General features: G+C 43.8%; 1 protein-coding gene across 12 annotated transcripts in view; it reads right to left on the reverse strand.

The window, feature by feature from the left end:
- PALM2AKAP2 (PALM2 and AKAP2 fusion) overlaps positions 1–20,843 on the reverse strand; it is a 253,654-nt gene that overhangs the window by 18,524 nt on the left and 214,287 nt on the right. Inside the window, exon 1 of one of the 12 annotated variants that reach the window (XM_040540369.1) lies at positions 10,158–10,228. The exons of the other annotated variants lie outside the window; for them this stretch is intronic. The gene's annotated coding sequence lies outside the window, so the exon portion shown is untranslated. Of the gene's footprint in view, positions 1–10,157; positions 10,229–20,843 lie in introns of those variants that run through there. 12 annotated transcript variants of the gene reach the window in all.

Consider the following 20,843-nt stretch of genomic DNA (forward strand, 5'->3'; position numbering starts at 1 on the left):
GTGTTTTAAGAAACATGACTTCTGTTCTGGTATGGGTAGATTTTACCCATCAAGCAGCCCACTCAGCTTCCTGTGAGCAAAGACTGAGAGAATTCTGCATTATTCTGATTAATTCTGATGTGTTAACACACCAATGAATTCCTCAATAATTCTTTACTGCTGAAAAGCAAAGAAAATATCAAAAGAAAAGAAAAGGTCATTTCCAACATTATTCTTCTGGGAGAAGTTGGTAACTTGTCGGAACACAGTACAATCTGAAAACAACCGAATGTGGCACATTACTCAGTCTAAGGCTTTAAAACAGAAACTTGGTATCTGAGGTCTCTGGCTCCTTTTTCACATGTGTTTTTATGTAGTACCACTGCCGAGGCATGGGTTTGGGAAGCAAACAGCACTGATCAAACCCCCTGAACACAGCAGCTCCCCAACAAGGGCACTCTTGTAGGCTGGTCACCCCTGCCCTTGCTATTAGTACATACTGAAACAGAAAACAGTCAGGAGCACAATGGCTCTTACCAGCCACCTGAACAATCACATTGCCTCTGGGTTTTTATGGGCAGTAAAACACACTTGGCACACCTTGAGGAATGTCAGCCAGGCAGAAAGAAGAGCTCTCCTCCTAAAAGCACTTTGAAAGAGTTTTCTGTCTAATTATGCAATTGTACACAGTTGAAGATAATGCTGACTTCAACCATTAGACATCTTCTTAATTGTGCTTAAACATTGGGAAAACAAACAAACAACTGGCTTTTGTCTACATATTTTACATGGCATACTTAACTGCTTCTACTTTCATTGCACTTTCTGTTGAACCTACAGATTCTCCAGCTGAAGTTTCTACCAGTTCTCTTCTTCAAGCTTAGTGCATTTTTCACCATTTATATATCTAACAAGGGTCAGTTTTTCATTCAGTCTTAATAAGGATATATTCAAGCAATCAGATTTTCTGCAAGCAAATACAGAACAATGAGCCGGAATGGAAGAATAAACTTTCTTTTAACCTGAAAACACAAGAAATGCTCTCGATTTGCTTCCGGTGCTCCTGGTGTCATGACACAACAGGCACTCAAGTGACAGGACTAAGACTGCAATTCCTTTCTGATTTTTGGGTTTAAATCTCCCCTGTATGACTGATGCCAAACAGAGGATGTTGCTACCTGGAGCAGTATGCACGAAGGGACATAAGCTTCAGTGCAGGTCTGCTGGCTGTCCCCCTTCACACCAGCAATGAGTATGCCATCGTGCTCCTGCTAACATTTGCTTCATATCAGGTGGATCAAAGCCACTTATGACACTGGCAACTGCATGCCCTCTGCAGCCACAATAGCACATCTTCAGCGCAGTCAGGAAATGAGATAAAGAAGCTCTGCAATGAAACACAGCTCCTGCAGAGCCCAGGCAGAGCTGGCACTCTGCTTCTGGTACCTGCTTGCCGTGGAGCTAGGCATACTCCCGGAGATGCCCCTGAGACCCCAGGCACTAAAACATGCCTACTCACTGCACCGATGTACGAACCCTTTCAGGTCTCATCATGTGTGGGTATTCACCCTATCTTTAGGGAACCGAACCAAAGGCAAAGTATTTTATCAGCTGCTTTCTTAATGAGTAAAAGCCTGTCCTCTCATCATAGCTGCAATCCATAGCTCACAATTAAGGCATATAGACGCAACTGTCTAATCAGAGCACGCAATTATGACAGTATGTAATTCTGAAAGTGCATGTGTCTGTGCAATTAGTGTGGCACATGTAATTATCCAGTAAGCCAGACAATTATGCAGTAAAACCTATGAGGAAACATTGCTACTCATGGGAAGGAGACTTTCTTTGACAGGGATTAATAACTGTGAGCAGGGAAGGGCTCTCAGCAGGAGAGCAAACCAGGGAAGAATAGTGGAGGAAGGAAAAAAGTATAATTAAAAAAAGGCCCCAGTTTTCCCTCCACACATTCTTGCAGAATCTGGGGGCACTTTGAGGAGGTCACGACAAGGAGGGGATGCTCCAGACACTCCTGTGAGAAGCAGAAGTCAATCCACCATCAAATTATGGACACAGCTGACAAAATACAATTTTCCAGACAGAGGCTGGTCAGGAGAGCCAGCTGGAAGGGTTTGGGAAAGCAGCACACGTCGGGGTGAGGACATGGTGGTGGGAGGAGGCTGGGAGGCTGCAGCTCCCCCCGGGGCTGCTTGGCACGAGGAGGAGAGCTTGCCAGGGGGCTGCTGCTGCCCCACACCACCACCTTTGTATCTGCTGCCCACAGCGAGAAGGCGTCTCAAAGCCCACACCATTACAGATGGAGGGCCTGTAAGTGGGGAAAGGCCAGCATTCAGCTGTGCTGCAGCCAGCAACACCGCCTTCGCAGCGATTCCCATAGCCTGCTCATCTAGCCCCTGTTTTTTCTGAAGTTACTGTTATATTTACACCCTCTCTGAATATGCTTTGATTTCCCTCTGTGTAAGTCAAGATGCAACAGGGTAATTAGTACCATTTGTACAATGCTGCTGCACTTTAGTAAACTGCAGTTATTAGCAGCTTAGGGAATTATTAGCATACTTCCTTCTTGGCTGAATTCTTCATCTACAAAAGTGTAAGTGTTTGGGCATTTAGCTCTTTTAGGAGGAAAAAAATTGTGGGTGGACTTGTAGCAAGACCCAGCAAATGTACTGCCAGTGCCTTCCTTTGTTTGATCCAACAGAAAATGCATGTGATACCAAGTGGGAGGCAGTCCTTCTGAGCCACGTCCACATTCTTCCCAAGCAATATCATGGCACAAAAAAGGGAAAACACTAAACATTAAATTAAAAACATTTCATAGATTAAAAATTCTAAAATACAGACTCCTTTTTGTGGGCTTCTACCAATCACTCCAGCCAAGTTTTCACAACTGCTTTTGATACTGTTGGTCTCCTGGCAGCGCTAGCACTGGAGACTTCCTATTTCCTCAGGTTTCATTTTCCTTTGGAGAGGTCCTGTTCTGCCCCTGCTTCTCCTCCCACTGTCTGATCACTGCACTGATGCTTTGCTCAGCCCTTTCTCTTCAGTTCTGGGAGCTAACCCTTGGGCTCACCGTGCCTTTAGGAGTTTTAGTAGGGAAGCATAACTTAGAAACACATTTGCATATGGTTGACTCACTAATCCACACCTCCCTGCAGATGTGAATCCTCTTCTACTGTCTTGGCCTGCTGTTCTGATCTCTCTTTGCAAGGGAGAAGGAATCAGATGATGGATTTGCTAGGCGGTCGACTCTGGCAAAACTTCAAGAGAGCGTCTGTTTCCATTCAGCTCATCCTTTTGAAGAAATGTCCACCATCTGTATCACAGATGGACCCCATCCCAGGTACTGCGAAGATACAGAAGATGTCTGCACCACAGTGCTCCCAGACAGTCACCCTGTCCATCAGGAAACCTCCCCGCCAAGACAGGGTCTGATCCACTCTTCCTTGCAGCAGCAAGTCCTTCGTCATTCTTCTCTGTGGAAGAATGGTATGGCACGAGAGCTTTGTAGTTCTTAATGGGGAAGAGAAGCAAAAGCAACATCATATTAGCTCCACCCCAGTGCTGGAGTCGAGGTGCTAGCACTTCACTGCTCGTTCACTACCACGCAAATGGGTGCTGAGAAAGGTGCCACCATCCCACCCCTTTCTAGATGGGAATCACAGCCCAAAACACTGTTATGGCTCCTGCCTCTCGCCAGATGTGCACCTCCATTCATTCCCACAGGGTCTCATGGGGCAGCTGCCACTGCTTTAGCTCCGAAAAATGGTGATCCCCTTGTTGCAGCAGGGACAGGACTGTAGGACTTGCAGACATCACTCTGAAGAAGCAGGCCCTTCAAACCAAACACTGGAAGGGATGCAGCTGATGATGGTGGACTCAAGGAGAGGACTGGGGACTGCTACTCACACTCCCTAAAAGAATTGCATCTTTACATTAAAAAAACAAACGCATACACACAAAATTGTTGTCTTCTTGTTCTTGTGTGAAAATATTCTATTTTTCCATATGATATTTTGGGTTTTGAAAATACCACAGAAAACGTCATCCCAAGCAAATTATGCTTTTTCACTAAATGAGATTGGATAAAATTCAAATATCAGGAAAAAAAAATCCCCAAATCCTTCTGCCAAATGTTGTTGAATTCAGGACTTGTCAGACACATGCTGGCACTACCTTGAATAGTTCGATTCATAATTTTACTTGCACACAAAAGCAAAACCTGGCCTGTTCTTCACACAGAGCAGTACAGGGTGTCCTCAAATCAGGAAGGCAAACCATTTCTGATGACTAAAATTCACTAGTGTTCAGTGTCAAAAATGATGTGCTTTGTGAGCAGCTGGCTATGCTCTTCAGAGACTTGACTGAGGTAGCCAGGCAGTACAATGGGCAAATTTTCTTTATGAAAGCTGGTTCATCTTCTGAGCACTTCAGAAACCACAGAGCACAGTCTACAATCAATGCAGCTTCACACTAATTTCCTCTAAAAAGCTGTGGGGGGTTCTTCTGGAATACAGAGAGCAATAAAGGATGCGGAGATACAGCGCCCAAACAAGTTGCTACTTGGAGAGCTTGCTGTGTGACATTTTCTGAGTGGTTTTTCCATGTTGTTGTTGTTGTTTTTTGTCTGTTTTAGAGAAGGAGTTGTGATTGCGTTTGCTCAGAAAGCATGTGAAAAGCTTTGCAATATTCTTTTTCATTCCAGCTGAGCCATAGACTTCAGCTTCCCCATGTGATGCACAATAGGACTCTAATCAAATCAAAGTCGAATTTTCTTTTGCTGGTGTAATAAATTAAGGATGGAGAAAAGTGTCTCAAAAAAAAAAAAAAAGAAATATGAATACTTTAATGATGAGCACATGAGACATGGTAGGATATTTTAATGATGAACAAGTAATGAATGTCTCTAGAGCTCCAGTATTTTCTGTGCCCACAATGAAAAAACTGCTGATGCTTTTCCTGGGCAAGCCGGGATCCACCTTTGGAATAACCCTTATTACTTCTCAGTGACTCCAAGATATGTAAATTGGAAGCAGTTTCCCCCAGGTAAGAACCCACCTGATCCTTTAAGCCAATTATTTTCTCTTATTTCTTAAAAATACAGATCCGGTCTCTCTGTGAAGAATTTGCAGTCCTACTGACTGGATTTCAATTATTGCTACCAAGTCAACAAAAACAGATACCTTCCATTTTGAAATTAAATGCTTGTGCAGCTGTTGGAAAACAAGCAAACAAACAAAACAAAACCAAAAAGCCCATTACATTTTGTTAAACATTTTCATTCCTGCAAGGAATTGTAACTGCATGAAGCACCTGCAGGACAAAGTGATTTATATGGAAATTAATATTTAGGAACAAAAGGCTGCTAGCTGCAGAATTAGCAGAAATATCACCTCCAGTAAAAAAATAAACATCATTAAAGAATGATGGTTACATAGCTGGCATTAGGCAAAATACCCAAGCCATGCAGCCTTGGATGTGTGTGTGGCTGGTTAGCTTCACCGTGAAAGCCCTGTTCAGTTGTTAAGCGACCAAGATGCAAATCTGAAATTGCAGGAAGCTGTGATTAAACTTTCATTCAGAAACAGCAGCATCGTTTGGTGCTGCCACACTCCACCAACCCCATTTTCTACCACCATCCAGAACACAGGATGCCCTGATGAGCTGGAGAAGAGAGTTTCGCACACTGGAAGGATGGGGAGCTCCCAGTAACCAAGAGACCAGCAGAAGGGTGATAATAAGATTTCAGATACAAGAACTGCATTCAAAAGACCATTCTCTTGTTCTCTGCACCACTCTGGCATTTTTTAACGTAGGTCAGCCTAAAAGCACACCTGAATTAGAGCAGCACATGCATCAGCGCCAGACTCCAGGTCAATACACATTAGCATAGCAATCAACCACAATGATTCTACTATTGAATGAAAACTATTACTTTTTAACTTGGTTCCATGTTTTTCATAAGGCTTACTTTTCCCAGGCTTTCTCTAAAATTTGTCTTTGTAGAACCAAGAATGAAAGCTTCCAACAGCTGGTGTATTTGATTTGCAGAGTCTCCATTACTACCTAGGGAAGTGCAACAGTTTCCTGTAGGAAATGAAGAGCACTGCAACCAACTAGCACACAATCAGCACTACACAATCAGAAAACTGCCTGCTGCATGGCAGGGAATACAAGGTATGATACAATCTCTAAGGAATAAAAGGAGAATTTCTTCTTCACAGCTGAGGTCTTTGACCAAGAGCTGTTACACTTCCAGAGTGCGCTTGCCAGGCTCCCCTCACTGCTCATGGGTCTGAGCTCGGAGCTCATGGCTCCGTTGCCAGCAGTACTCTTTCATGCCCAGCCTCTGGTTTCATTTTAAAAGAAAGAGGGAAAAAAAAAAGACAATTGGAAAAGTATAGGAAAACATTCTGCTTAACAGAGTGCCCAGCATAGACACTGAATTGCACAGAATACGTCTTCTGAATGTATGCATGAAAAATCACAGCTTCACGAAATTCTGCAGCTGAATCTTTCTAACACACATCAAGGATGGAACAATTGCTCTGGTAAAGCATGATCTAATCCCAGCAGGGAGTGGAAAGGACACTAAACTAAGCCTTGCTTTTAATACTCTCTAGCCCATCCAGACAATGTCAGTGCAAGGAAAGGGTGACCTTTACGGTCACTTGCACATAAAACAATGACAAAAGGGGATTTCCAAAATTCCTTAGTCTTTTCATCAGGGGGTGGAGGGTTCCTGTTCCATCTAAAGGATGGAGCCATAACCATCCCCTGTAAGTGCAAAATCTAGAGAAAAATACTGACATATTAATCATTTTTTGGTACGTGAGAAAGAGAGATCCTCAGGAAGGAATTTGGGTTAGGCAGAGGCAGGAGGAAGGCAGCAAATGGAGACAAAAGGCCACACAGTTCACTTGTTCTCCAAGCAGATCTGACACTGCTGGGAAAACTGTTTTAACACATACAGGAACAGAGATAAACCTGCTCTACGCTCACAGGGAGGCTTTCTGACATGTATTAGTATTAAATTGAAGTCTTCTGATGATACAGATTCTTTCACTGGCTGATTCTGTTCTGCAAATCTTTCATAAATGGACTAAACAGCATTTTCTGAACAAAGATACATGATCTCTCTATGCTGGAGTGCTTTCACTGCTTACTTTCAAGGGCAATATAGTAGGACTTGAATGCCTTAATTGAAGCAAGTACCTACAAACCACTGGAACTGAAGCTTAAGTTACACTTTTTTCACTTTCTGTCACCTCTCTGCATCATAAATGCCACCTGCTGGACATTGTACTGCCTTTAACTATTTCCTAAAACCTAACTTGTTGCACTTGTAAAGGGCAGGACTGCTCAAGACTGGCTGGAGTCTGACAGTTAGGGGTCAGGATGCAGAGAGGGCTCAGGGAACAAATCATGCCCAGAAATGTGGGCAAAGAAGGCTAAACATCTATTTCTCTTTGGGAGCTGCAGAAGGTTAAGAATTATTACTCATGCTTTGGCTCTATCAGTAGGACTTGTTACAGGTGCTCTCCTCCATTAGTTTAAGACCCATCACAGGAAAATCTGCTTAAACAAAGGTGTGCCAAAGTAAGTGCATCGTGCAGCACCTCTCATGCGTTGGTAGCCTGAGCCTCCTGGAGCACAAACAGCAGGACAAAGGTTATTTCACTGCAGGCAGTGAGCCTTGTGAGGGTTAGGGTATCGGAGCTGGAACAGCCAACAGGGTTGTGTGGTCCACGGATTGTCTTCTCCATAGTTTTTTTTCAAGGAAATGGGGTTACTCCCCTCCCTAACTCTCTACAAAGACTTCTCAGTGTATGTAGCAGCTTAAAATGATCCAAATTTTTATTTAGCTCTATGCAAAATCTACTTTACTTTAGGCTGTTACCTCCAGGCTCAGCCAAAAGCAGATCACTAACACATTACCAAAGGTAAATTGAAAGGATATTAACAAAGAGGGAAATCTAATCTAGCTCTAGCTCAAAAACCATTTGAATTACATAAGTGGAGGAGCACCAAACATGATGGTGATCAAAGGATGTAACTGAAGACCCTGCCAATAGCTGTGCTGCACACACGAGTGGGGAGAGAAGCCACTTCCACCAGGAGCCAGACACACCACCTCCCCTCAGACATACTCTCAGATGTACCACAACACTCCAGAGTCCTTCAGGAAATTACCACACTGCAGTCCTTTCACTCCACTCTCCTTTACCAGAAACATTACACAGTGACAGCAGCACTTGGGCTGCTAGCTAGAGATTTTTCTCAAGAGACGAAACCTTCCCACTCTGGTGGAGTGCAATCCATATAGCTCTTCCTTTAGGGGCATGTATGTAATCTAATTTTCTGGATGGCACATGGATAAAAATACCCATTCAAAAACACACACCCACAAAACAAAAATCTCTATCAGTAAATGACGGATCCAACGTAGCCAAGATGACCAGGGGAGTTTAACCCACCATTTCAGCAAGTGCCAGTAACTTCATAAAATTTAACACAAAAAGAAGCCAGACTTCACAAGTTCTAGAGAACAGTTTTACTAGTAAGAAACCATATGTCTACAGTTTCTAGGAAGGAGGATGTTGGTAAATTCTCTACATGCCATTGCTGTCCCCGGGCTAAAAATATGACCTCTTATGTGAGCTAGGGGTTGTGAGCAGTTAGCAACTGCATCTGAACTTTGTTCATAACACAAACGAAGCACTATAGTCATCTCACTATCACCTGCAGGTGAATATTTCAGTGAAAGTGAGACTGGGATTGGATTTTTTTTCAAATTCTTTATTTGGGAAAAAGACAGTTAAGAAATCCCAGGGAACAAGACATTCCCTTTCAGCACCTACTACATCCCATCCCTCTGCCCCTGCTCCCCTCCCCTCTTCCAACCAAAGACTCATTATTCCTTCTTTTTCTGTTGAAAAGCCACTGATTAAATGACCTACAGCACATCTGGACTACATTAGGACATTATTTGATTAAGACATTCATCACTTGCCCTTTCAGCAAGTGGAGAATCAAGATAATGGTGGGGTAAAATGGTGCAAATGGGACGGGCTATTCCTGCTCGAACTGCTGTTTGAGAAGTCTGATTGCTCCAGCCCCTTGGCTGTGGGTTTCCTTTTTTGTTAATCACAGAGAAGTTAAGTAAATGCTGGTTAATTCATTTAATGTTTGGCAAGATCACTGTAGTCAAGGGAGCTGTTATATAACGGGTTGCTGTCATCTGTACTTCTCAGACAGTTTGCTATCTGATAGGAAATGCTTGCTTGGAGGTCTTTCAAACAGACTTGAAAAGGCTCCCCCTTGAGCTGCAAGCAGCACCTCACATTTCTGTATGGATGACATGCTCTGGGTCAGGCTGCGTTAGAGGAGAGGGCGACCAGACAAAAATGGTTTAACCAGATCAGCTCCAAAGAGCGTTGTTTGTTAGTCTGCTATACAAACCACAGCTGCTTTCGCTATCTGAAGTGACTGTGTGAGACTTGGCTACGGAGTCTGTGTACATAAAACTAAAAGCACAATCTAGAAGAAAAGATCACGCCGCCTTGGCTTTTACCCTAAAATACCCCTTCTCATTTCTTGGAAGCTTAAGACTGTGCTGTCTGGGAGCAGGCACAGAGGCACCACCTGAGTGCCACAGCCTGCACCAAGTGCCGCAGAAGCCAGTGGCTGCTCGCGGCACCGTGCTTTACTTCCTCCAGTGCTGAACAACCAGATGACGAGGCTGAACAGATACTCTTATCATCTTGAAGCTCGTTTTGCAGTGGCAAGGAGGATAACACACCCGAGCAGTGAGCAGCACACCCCCAGAACAACCAAAGGATTCAGCTGAAAGATTTTGCTGGCACTGTCTAAAGAATAAGACTCTGAATGTGGGGATGGTTTTTCTGGTTATCACATGCACACAAAATACAGAAAACAGTATTTTTAACCTCCAGAACCAATATCCTACTGTATCAAACATGAATAGAAAGTTGAAAACTTCAGAAAGCTCTGCCTAGTGTTACAATGAGCAGACCGGCCACAGAGCAGTGAATTCCACAGCGATCACAGGAAAGTGACTGATCATTTCAAACACGCCTCCCTCTCTGAAACGATAAAGGTGCAATGAAGACACAAGCCACAGGTCACAAATCTTAGCTTACCCCTTCTCTCTCCCTTTCTGTTCCTGCAAACTCTGAAGCAAAACCAAAAAATGCCGTTTTCCACAGGAGCCTCCACTATTTTTGGCTCATTAGGTCAAATTCCTTCTCCAGCGGGCTGGTTTCAGGGCAGTGACGCTATAAGCCGAGGGAGGGCTGGCTTCAGAAAACCAGGCAGCCCACACCCTCAGCCCATTCACACAAAGAGGCTGTACTGGGAGGAAAACGCCTGTTCCGGCTGCTCGGGAAGAGGAGACTTCACTCAGCTGGCAGCAGCAGCAGACTCAGGGACCTGCTTCTAGCTAGCACAAGCAGAGGTTTATATATATTTTTTCTTTTTTTTTTTTTCTGTTTATTTTTATTTTATTTTTGCAGGGGGGAGAGGCACAATCACCAACACAGCATGTGGCTGGCTTTGCACTGGAAAGGAGCAATTACACGAACGGCTGCTGTGCAAGACACGAGCTCCACGCAGCAATTAGCAGCTGTTTTTACCTGTTAGGAAAAAGGAAAGGATAGACTGCTCTTTCCACAGGAGGGGCTCGAACACGAGCTGAAATGCTTAGGGCATGTTGGGTAACCTCCTGCTTCAGGAGACCCAGACTCGGGCATGGTCTAAGCGCTACAGGAAATGTGTCAGTCACATGTAAAACACCAGAAGATAGAGAACATAAAAAAAAAAAAAAATCAGAAGGGAGGGTGACTGGGAAAAAAAAGCAGTGTTTCCTACAGCACCATACTTGTTCACCGCTGCTGCCTGCAGGCTATGACATTTGGGTACCCTTGGATTAGCTTTCCTGGAGGTTTGATAGCTAAAACTGAAAAGCTGAGCTGTGCTGACCATGCACCCTCTGAGATCTTGGGTTTAGGTGGCCTGAATTTAGGGTGACTTTACATACATTACTACAGATGATGACGATTCCTGCTGCTTCTGTTCTTCTGCCTGTTGCTTTGCTGCTTTGTTTAGAAGAAAAATCTAAACATGCATTTAAATCTGGGCAGGTTTGAAGAAACATGCTGGTGCATCTTTCGTGCTTCTGTGTACCTGGAGAATATTTGGCCAGCTGGGGTTTTGGTGCTGGTGGTGCCACTGCAGCCGAAAACAAGCTGGAGGTTGTGCTGGATGTAAGCACAGCTACTGGTCACATCCGACCTGGGGCAAGAGCAGAGGAAGGGCACAGGCATCCTCTACCAGCAGTGATCAAACCCAACAGCACTGCTATTTTTTGCACAAGAACCCTTGAAAGTGGTGGTAGCTCACTTCACCTGATGCTTGGCCACCTCTCTGAGCCATGCTAAGTGAGGCAAATCTCTACAGTTTTAAAATGGGTAGGTAAGAAGCTTCTTGTCAGCTGTTGAATAAATCTATGAGAACAGAAGGGAAATAAGGTACTCACAGAAAAAGAAAGAAAAGGCCCATTTTCACTCAACATGCCTGTCACAAAACAAAACTTAGAGTGGCTATGGTGGAGCCTAAAGAGACAAGAAATACTGCCTGATTTCCACACAGACCATCCAAGAATTCCACAGAATGAGGAGGGATAAATACCTCAGAGAGAAATTCAATTCTTTATTAAACTAAATGGATTCTTAATGCATTTCCTACAGATCCTTATTGATTAAGTACAAAGTTCAAGTAACCCTGCTCCACCTGTAGTCAGTGAAGGAACAGAAGATCACAGGGCACTTATCTTATGTGCTCTTCATGCCATAGACCAGCTAAAGCCCCAAATGCCCTGGAGGCCAGTGGAGGACAGGGCTGTAAATGGAGCACTACCCAGGTGTGCAGGAGAAGGTGCTCAAGTCGCTTGTTTGCTACAGGCTCACCGGAGCTGACCACGTGACAAGCAGATACTCGGTTTTCATTGAAATCTACAAGAGCTGTGCTTGGAAATAGATTTTTTTTTTTTTTTAAAGCACCTGTTTCTCATTCCAGTTAGTTTTGGAAAACAAGACTAACATTATCTGACAATACTGTTATGATGCAAAAATGAAGTGGGTTATTGATAATGAAAATCCTGTGTACATGATAGTGGTGTAGCTCAGTAGCTAAGGCAGCAGATGCACCCTGTCCAACTCCTTCTGCTATAACTGGCCTCAAAACAAATAAGGAGCCAACCTTTTTTTCCCTCTAGAATTCATACCCACCACTCCTGCTGACTTTAAGTATGTTGGGTTTTGCTGTTTTTTTTTTTTCCCTAAAACCCTAGTCTCCTCCAATAAAACCTGAAGTTTCTTCTAAAAATACTTCTCTCAGTTGCAGTGAAAAGCCTGAACAGAAACTTGAAATGGCTGAATGATCAGGAAATGAATAAAAATACCGGAAGTCTATCTCAAAGTGGTCCATGAATACTTTAAAGTGATCCCTCCTAACTTGATGTGCAGTCTTGACATGTCTTTGTTTTTAGCCACCCCTGCTGCATGGCTATGCACTGTGTGTCCCTGGGTCCTCTACATATCCGTACCAAAAGGCAGAAAGTGAATGTAGACTAAAATGCAGCGGAGACTGTATGAGCATCATAGATTCACAATCAGCACATATTGTCTTCTGGAGTCATCAAGATTACAAATGACAGAGTGAGGCTGGCCCCAGCATCTGTAAAAAAAGGAGCAGCACACTGGGATCTTAGCCTCACACTGCATTGCCACCTGGGTGCAAACAACAGTCTTGAAGCCTGTGCCACGGAACATGTTGTGTGTTGCTTTTCTTTTAGTAGGATCAATTTCTATTCCAGTGAAATCTCTCTACTTAGGACACTGTGAAGAAGTGATTGTGTTTTATGAAGTATTTCTCATTCATTAGCATGGATTCAGAATAAATGTGGGATATGTATTAAACTAGCCAAAAGTTAAAAGATCCTACAAATTACTGTACTACTACTAAAAAAAAATAATAATAAAAAAAATCAAAGTGATTTACCTGTTTCAGGCCTCTAAATCTTCCAAATTTGCAGCAAATGCATATTAAAGCTGTACCTGAATCTGTTTATATATAAACCTAGTGTGAGGTAGGCAGCTCCTATTTTTGGCTGGAGATCTGAGGATGCTCAAGTCTGCAGCCAAATGTGTCTCTCAGAATGGAAGGTCACATCCAGTTTCAGTGCTGAATTAAACTTTTCAATAAGAAGGGCTAAAAGCTGGAAAAGAACTGTCTGCATGACTGCCTCTGTCCATGCCAGGGGTCCACCTGTACAGGCAGCAAAAAGGCATCAGCAGGAGTTCAACCAAAGACAAGGATGCAGGTGGCACCAGGGTTACTGCATGGACCTCAGAACTTCTAAAGACTTCTTTAGTTCAAAATAGCTCTCACTGGTGAAGGTATGTGATGAGGCGCTGCATGTGGGGCACAACACATGCCACAGCTGTGTCTGGAAGAAGTCATCTCGGGTTTTAGCTGCCAGTTGCAAATTGTGGTTATGGCTAAACAAAGCAGTCACTGAATTTTTATAAAATGTGGCGGAAACAGGGGTTTGCTGTGTTATACCTCATGATTAAGCAGTAGCAACTAAATTCAAGATGTCCAATAGTGGAAGAAAAAACAAATACTACAAGTGTTCATTTCCCTCACTCTGTACTAACCATCTTTTCACAACGTGAATCCCTTTAGACGAAGTGTTCTCTCTCTCCTCTGTAACGCTGCAAATTGGCCTGCACATGAAGGAAGGTCTTAAGGGACCAGAGTCACCATTTCAGCTCATTATCTTCAGACTTTATTATCTCCACAGATCTGCCCGAGCCAAATTTAGCTGGGACTGTAAAATGGAAAGTGCCCCACATCGTGAGCTGTGGGAGGCAGCAGTGGTGCTCGAGCTTGCGGCTGGCACTGATTGCTTAACATCCAAAGGATCTCCTTCACACTTTTAACAACTCCTCTACAAATTTACCTCACCAAACCGCCTGAGAAATAAACAATGGGTGGTAAAGGTCAGAGAAATCCAAGGAATCCAGTGTAAAACAAGAGAGATACGGGAAATATGGAGAGAGCTCTCCAGTTTGATGTCAGCCCTGTCACAGACTGGTTCTGTGGTCTTTGGCTTTTCAGCTAATTGCTCCATCCTTCAGCGCTACCACATTAAATCAGAGTGATTCTGTGGTACTCCTCCCTCCTCTGCCTCCCAGTCTCAGCGTAGGGGCTGAGAGGCAAATGCCAGCACCAACCAGCGTTCTGGATTTGTGCATTTCTGGGCTTGTGCCTGGGAGTCAGATCTAAAAACCCAAATTAAGGCACATATGCCACTGCATCTAACTCGTGTGTCCAACTTCTCCACATGGCCTCAAGTACTGTGACAGGCTGCAGCAAGCACAGATCAGGAAAGCGGGGACAGCTTTCTGTGCAGGTGACAATCCACCCCTGATCCTAGCCTGCTCGTGAGCTGATTTTCAGTTTTTGGCAGTGTATCTGCTTAAAGCAGCTAAGGAAGCCAACCTGACAGAAGACTTTCTTGCCTCCTATAATAAATATAAAAATACTTTAAAAAATAAATAGTTTTCATGGATATTTCCTAATGTTCCAGTAGCAAGTTTATAACCAGCAATTAGGAAGAATTTAATCTGGTGAGCTATCTTAATTGTTCTTCCTCCTCCAGATGCGGAAATCACACGCTTTAAACCCAAAGGCCACTTCTATTTATTTTATGAGAACAAATTGGCTCTGTCAGTTTAATTTCCCCTGGTGCTGTAACCAGGCCTGCTGTTCTTCTTACAAAGACAACCAGAATCAGGCAGAAATAAAACCAATTTCTGAGGACAGGCTGCAAGGACAGCTTGCTCACTTTCTGAAACTCTCCTTCCCAGCACGGCCCCCTCGGTAGGCACCCATACTTCAGACAAATGCAGCAGCACGGACAGCAGAATAGCTGCTCAGAATGAATTATCCAAGAATGGCCACCAAAATAAACTTCCGAGAGGAAACTGTCACGCCCTGACAGGAGCATGTGGGGCTCTTGCTTTTCACCAGTGCTTGGCGTGTTCTGGGCATCCTGAGCTGGGGGGGTGCCTTGCTGCTGCCCAGCTCTGCAGGTGGAGAGACCAGCACCAGGCTTAGTCCCTGCTTCCTTCTTGTGATGGAGGAAAGCTCAAGCATCTTCTGAAAGAAATCTCCTCCGGTGTGTACTCACACTTGTGTAAGCGTGCACTCCTGCTGGCAGCCACGCTGTGTAGTATGAGTAGGACTTGCACATCCAAAACCTTTTAACTGTTTGGAAAAAACAAGAATTTGTGCTCAAACCAACCCAAGGAATACCTGGAGGCTCTCTCTTGATGTTACTTGGACTGAAACTCATTTCCAAGGGCTAAAAATGTGTGCATCCTTCTCATTTCCCATGCTGAACAGGTAAAACTTCTTAAAAGATGTATGCATGCTTGACTGCCCTAAAAACTGGGTCTTGGGGGCGTTATCAATTCAGAGAGAAAGTGGCACGTGCCGTGGTTTCTACTCCTAGCACAGCACGTGTAAAATACCTTGTCAAAATTACTGGGGCCAGAGATATAAATGCCAATCAGCCAACAGTGCAAAGTTTCAAGAAAAGATGACATCTTAAAAAACAAATTATGAAAGTCATACAGCATTGCACCTACTGAAGTTGTGTTTCTCATATATTTACAGTACATATTTGGCTGTTCATCTGTGCCCACTTTTGCAAGCAAATAAGGAACTGGAAATGATAAATTACTTACATTTGCTGCAAACCACATAGAGAGGGCAAGACTATCTCCCCTCCTGTTTTTTCCCCACTTTTTCAGTTCCTCTCAAAATCATTGGGTCATCTACACACTTTCACTGTGGGTGAAAACTACACAACTTGTGACAACTGGTGCCACCACTCCCACCCAGTGCCATCCCTACGGCCGTATACTACAGCCACTTCACCGTAAACCTCTGGTAGCAAGGAATGTGTGCACAGAGTTTGTTTTGATTTGTTTAGATAAGGTGGCTGGAAACAAAGATCCTTGGGAATTTTGAAAAAGCTAGCAGAAAAATGTTTTTAAACAGAACAAAATGTTTAGGTAACTCCCAGCCTTGCATATCAGTTATGCCCGTTGATTTCCATTCATTTAGTTTAAATCTGAGCATTTTAACTCTGGTGCCATTGCACATCCAGCACAGGCAAAGCAGAGAAGACAGTTCAGGGTTATGAGAGTTACCGTTTCTTCAGTGGTGCCAAAACTTGTTCAACGTTTGCAGAAAAGCTACTGAATTTAAAGGGAGCTAGAGGTCTGAAGTCAGAGTAAAAACCCTTCAGGCTGCCTGCAGGTTAGCTGGGGTTTCAGAAGATGCATTTTGAAGTCAGGTATCAGGAGACTCTCTCATTTAAGAATGAATATGTTAAATAAAACAGACTCACAACAAGTTCCTCCAAGCATAACCCAAGAATCCGTGGGGTTGTTGCAGATGCAGGGATGGCTCAGCTCTGAGCAGACACAGTGCTTTAACTAAACGTACGCAGAGAAAACTACAAAGGAGAAATCCCAGCAGTCTGGAAAGAGGAGACCACATGCCTGCAATCACAGCACTTAGTGCTATCTGCCAACTGTACCTGAGGAAGAACAGTAAGAAGCACAGGCAAATTACCAATGTAAGCTGGGTATAACTAAACTATTACAGACCAAGAATCAACACTGCAGTATGTCAAACAGCTGCAAGCTTAGAAAAAATGTGCATTGTTCAAGTCCTATTTACTGCTTCTTTTGATGAAACTACTCTGCTGTCCTTTCTTCTATGCCTAATATTGGCAAATATCAAAACATGCACAATTTTGTTCTGTTACAATTGATTTGTTTTCTTAATAGGGTAGCTCTTTTTTATTAAACAAGAGCAGTAATAAAATCACTTTATGGCAGGGAAAAGAAGCTGTAGATTGCTTTTCCCCCCCTCCCTCCCTCCCTCCTCCCACAAACCCTTAGCCCTGGCCTTGCCATCACCAGCGCTGGCAGGGCTGGGAGCTCAGTGGGAATCCTGCACAGCAGCAAGGTGATGCTGACTGGCCAGCTGAGGCTAGTCTCATGAGTCCAGAATTCAAAGAATTGCATTTTCCTTGAAATACACCTGCATATCACGTAGGAGGAACATGAAGGCTATTCCTGGTCTAAAAACCCAGCTTGTGTTCCTTTCACTCAAACCTTTCAGAAATCCATAATCTTGCAATTCTGTGAAAGGTGTGGGATAAGCAGAGATAAATAAGATGTCTGCTATTTGTAGCTTAAATCTTCAGCATACATCTAACACGCACACAGGACAATGCCATCCAGCAAGACTCCAGATATACAGATCAAGGTGAGCACTGTGCTGCTTATCAAATGGGTAAGAGCCTATCAGGAAATATTAAAGAGTCTCCAGGTACAAAAGAAATACAAACTTGCATTCCCTAGTTGCAGTGATTTTCTGGAATTTAAAGGCAGTTATTTAAAATTTTCCAACAGCACCTAACCAATAAGTTTCTGTCAAGGCACTGACTTTTTGCCCTAGTCATCATACGTTTCTTGTAAATTATGTCTGCTATAAAATTAAGCTTCTTTGAACTGATGGCAGTGTGCAAAAGGGCATAAATATGGTTCCAGAATGACATCCTACATCTGGTGTTAACATTTAGTTAATTCTTCAATTAATTAATTACTGCAAATTTCTCTCTAAGCAGTTGAAACTGTGGCAGATAAGATGAATTCTGGGGATACAGGATCCCCCTGAAATTGTACTGCCTTCTGAGACAAGAATCAGCTAACAAAGTGAAGAGGAGAAAACAGGAATGAGCTTGCCAACAGTAAATGCACTGAAAGAAGCACCATGTTCCACTATAAGCACACTCCTCCTGATGTAATAATATTTTCTTATTAAAAGAAATGCTGGGTTGGAAACATCTGAACTGCCTTTTGCACTTCGGAGACCGAGGTGAAGAAGAATGCTGAAAGAGCATTTCCGTGCTGGGGCAGAAAAGCCACACAAAGGCAAGAAATTCCCAGGCAGCACAAATTCTCCTAGGATCAAGTCAGGAAAGCACACACTTGAAATTCATATAATCAGAAGAAAAGGCAGGATGCTCTGAAAGTCAGTCAAGGCACACGCATATCACATGCTTCATCCTGAAGTGCATCTGAGACTATGGAAGTCATGTGCATTTTAAAGGAAAAATCAATTGAAATAAAGGATGTATAACACCAAAGTCTTATTAAAGAGAGGGCTTTGAAGATAAAAAAAAATCTGTAGTTATCTTTTATTTGGTGCTAAATGATTAATTCATTGAATATGTTGGAGAGATTATTTTTTATTAGGTAAGTACATTACATTGTTTCTTGATGCTAATCTATTTCTCCTCATTTCAGGACTGATGGAGAAAAGCTCTCTGTAAATTTGAACTCTTGTGTGAAACAGGGAGAGCTTACAGCACTGTTTCTAATACCCTACCGGACTGTGTTTCCACATTTGTCAGTTTCTTTTCACAGGACATTATGTCATGAAGAAATGGTCTTACTGAATTCAGCTTGGAAATGCGCCCTCTCCGATGCCTTTTTAATTACAATTGGAAATCAGGGGATTTTGGCCTCGCATAGACAGAGGAGCTTCTTTAGAACGATACATCACCAAGTCTCATGACTGCAATTTGCAAGATCCAGCAAATGCAGTTGCAGCAGCCTACATGCCTTGAAGCAAAAAATGAGGAGAAATGGCTCCATGGCAGGGGCCTGACAGAGACCTTTTCTACTCAGTTGCTGCCTCGTGGAGACTGCACAACTGGGAATAATGACCACCCACATCAACGTGTCCACAGTTTCTCCTTTCTGAGTTTTTCCACAACGTTTTCTCTTCCTCATACTGGTCTTGGTTTTCCCTCAAGCTTTCTCTACCCTGCCAGCTGTCCTTCTTCCCCCTCTGGCTTCCTCCATCCACCATCTGCTCGCACCTTGGTGTAAGAGTTCGTGAGGAGTGTATCGAGCCACGCTCCTTCCGCGTAGCATCCTGCAGTGGCGTGATTGCTGTGGTTTGGGCCCGTTCATCCTGCTTCTGCATGAGCTGACTTCTGCTGAGATTCTGTGTACGGATCCCACTCGGAAGGCAACAGTGGAGCACAGCTCATAAACTGCCCAGCAGTCCTCCTGGTTTGCATTTTCGAGAGCACAGCTACAGTCTGGGGTAATGTGCTGGTCTCTAAACCAGCGTGCTGTCTCACACTCTAGGTGAACATCAGCGCCAAGACATTTAATTCCATCCTCACATTACAACAATAGAGACAACAACAATAAAATCAATCCATAATGATTTCTTGGGCTCTACCCAGCTGCTGAGAAAATTAAGGCTCTTAGCAACGAGACGGCTGCAGGGTTTTGGGAAGCAATTAGAAATATTGTACTAGGCCACGTATCCCATCTGCAGCTGTCTGCCCCACCACTGTGGGGCCAGAGGATGACCAAAGCAGAGCATCATCTCGTGTACCGAGGCATGTGCCCATACAGGCTATGCCATGGCATGCTGTAGGTCCGGGAAAGGCTGCCCAAGTCGGAGCATCTTCCCGCCCTGTATTAACGTGATTAATGAATGTGACAGTTTGCACAGAGGCAGCATGGGATGGCACCGTGATTTCATGTGTTAAAGGATGCAATCTGGAAAGAGCAGACATAGCAAGAAACCCGTACAGCCCCTCTGCATTCCTTTTCCTGTTGCAGAGATGATGGACAGAACACCTTATGTTTTCTAAGTTTCCCATTCAAAGACCTCAAACCACACAGCAGGCACTCAGGTGCTCCACAACACTCCTGGAAATTATCTCCGTTTTACAGAACCACCTCAATCTATCTTTTTTTAAAATCCCTGCCTACCCTGAGAGACCACCCCCCTGCATTTTACCAAGATCATGGATGTTCTGCCCCTGATTAAGGGGCTGAATAAGGCCGCCGCCAAGCTTGAACAACCTAAAGCTGCACCTGAGATGCCAGAAAGGCTCTGAGACGTCTCTGCTCCATTCTGCCTGGGTGCTGCTGGTGAACGGCTTTGTGCCAGCACCTCCTCTCCCTCCAGGGCAACAAATATTCTCTGTAATAGGGTAAACAGAGCCACTGGAGGAGGGAAACACGTCACTCATGCCTCTGTTCTTAGATCAGTGCTCTAGCATCAAACTCAGACAAAATTTGTGTATTTTGGAGCCTTCCACCTTCCTGCATGCAGCAAATCGTAAGGAGGGCAAGGATGACTGTCAGAAAAATGCAGTATGGTGCTTAGGAGAAACTTCTCATGCTAGCACAGTATTTTGGAGCAACACTGTACAGGTTTCGAGTAAAGCACAGAGGCAGTGTGGTCTAGAGATATTCTGCTCAGGTTTTGCTTTTTACTGCTTTTGCCTAAGGATGGCATCTAGCCTAGAATGCCCTACTAGAAAGACAAAACATCTATATTACTCAATAAACATTTTAATGAATGTTTTAAAAATGCTGTCCACAGTGCATGTGCAAGTCCCCAGCATCTATTTTCCTCCCTGTCAGTCAGTTTTTAATGTCTCTTTGGTGCATTCTGCCCAAGAGAGGAAAATAAATGCCCGTGCTGGCGTCAGTCCTTGCTGGGGCTGTGTATGGGTCCCTATTCCCTCAACAGGTGAGCAGATGGCCACCTGCAAGTGCAACAGCTTCACGCTGGTGGGCTCCACAATGTCTGTGACAACATCTGCCTTGGAAAGATCATAACTCGAGGTGAAGTATTAAATTCAC

This window comes from Cygnus olor, chromosome Z, assembly GCF_009769625.2.
Source record: "Cygnus olor isolate bCygOlo1 chromosome Z, bCygOlo1.pri.v2, whole genome shotgun sequence".
Classification (NCBI taxonomy): Eukaryota; Metazoa; Chordata; class Aves; order Anseriformes; family Anatidae; genus Cygnus; species Cygnus olor.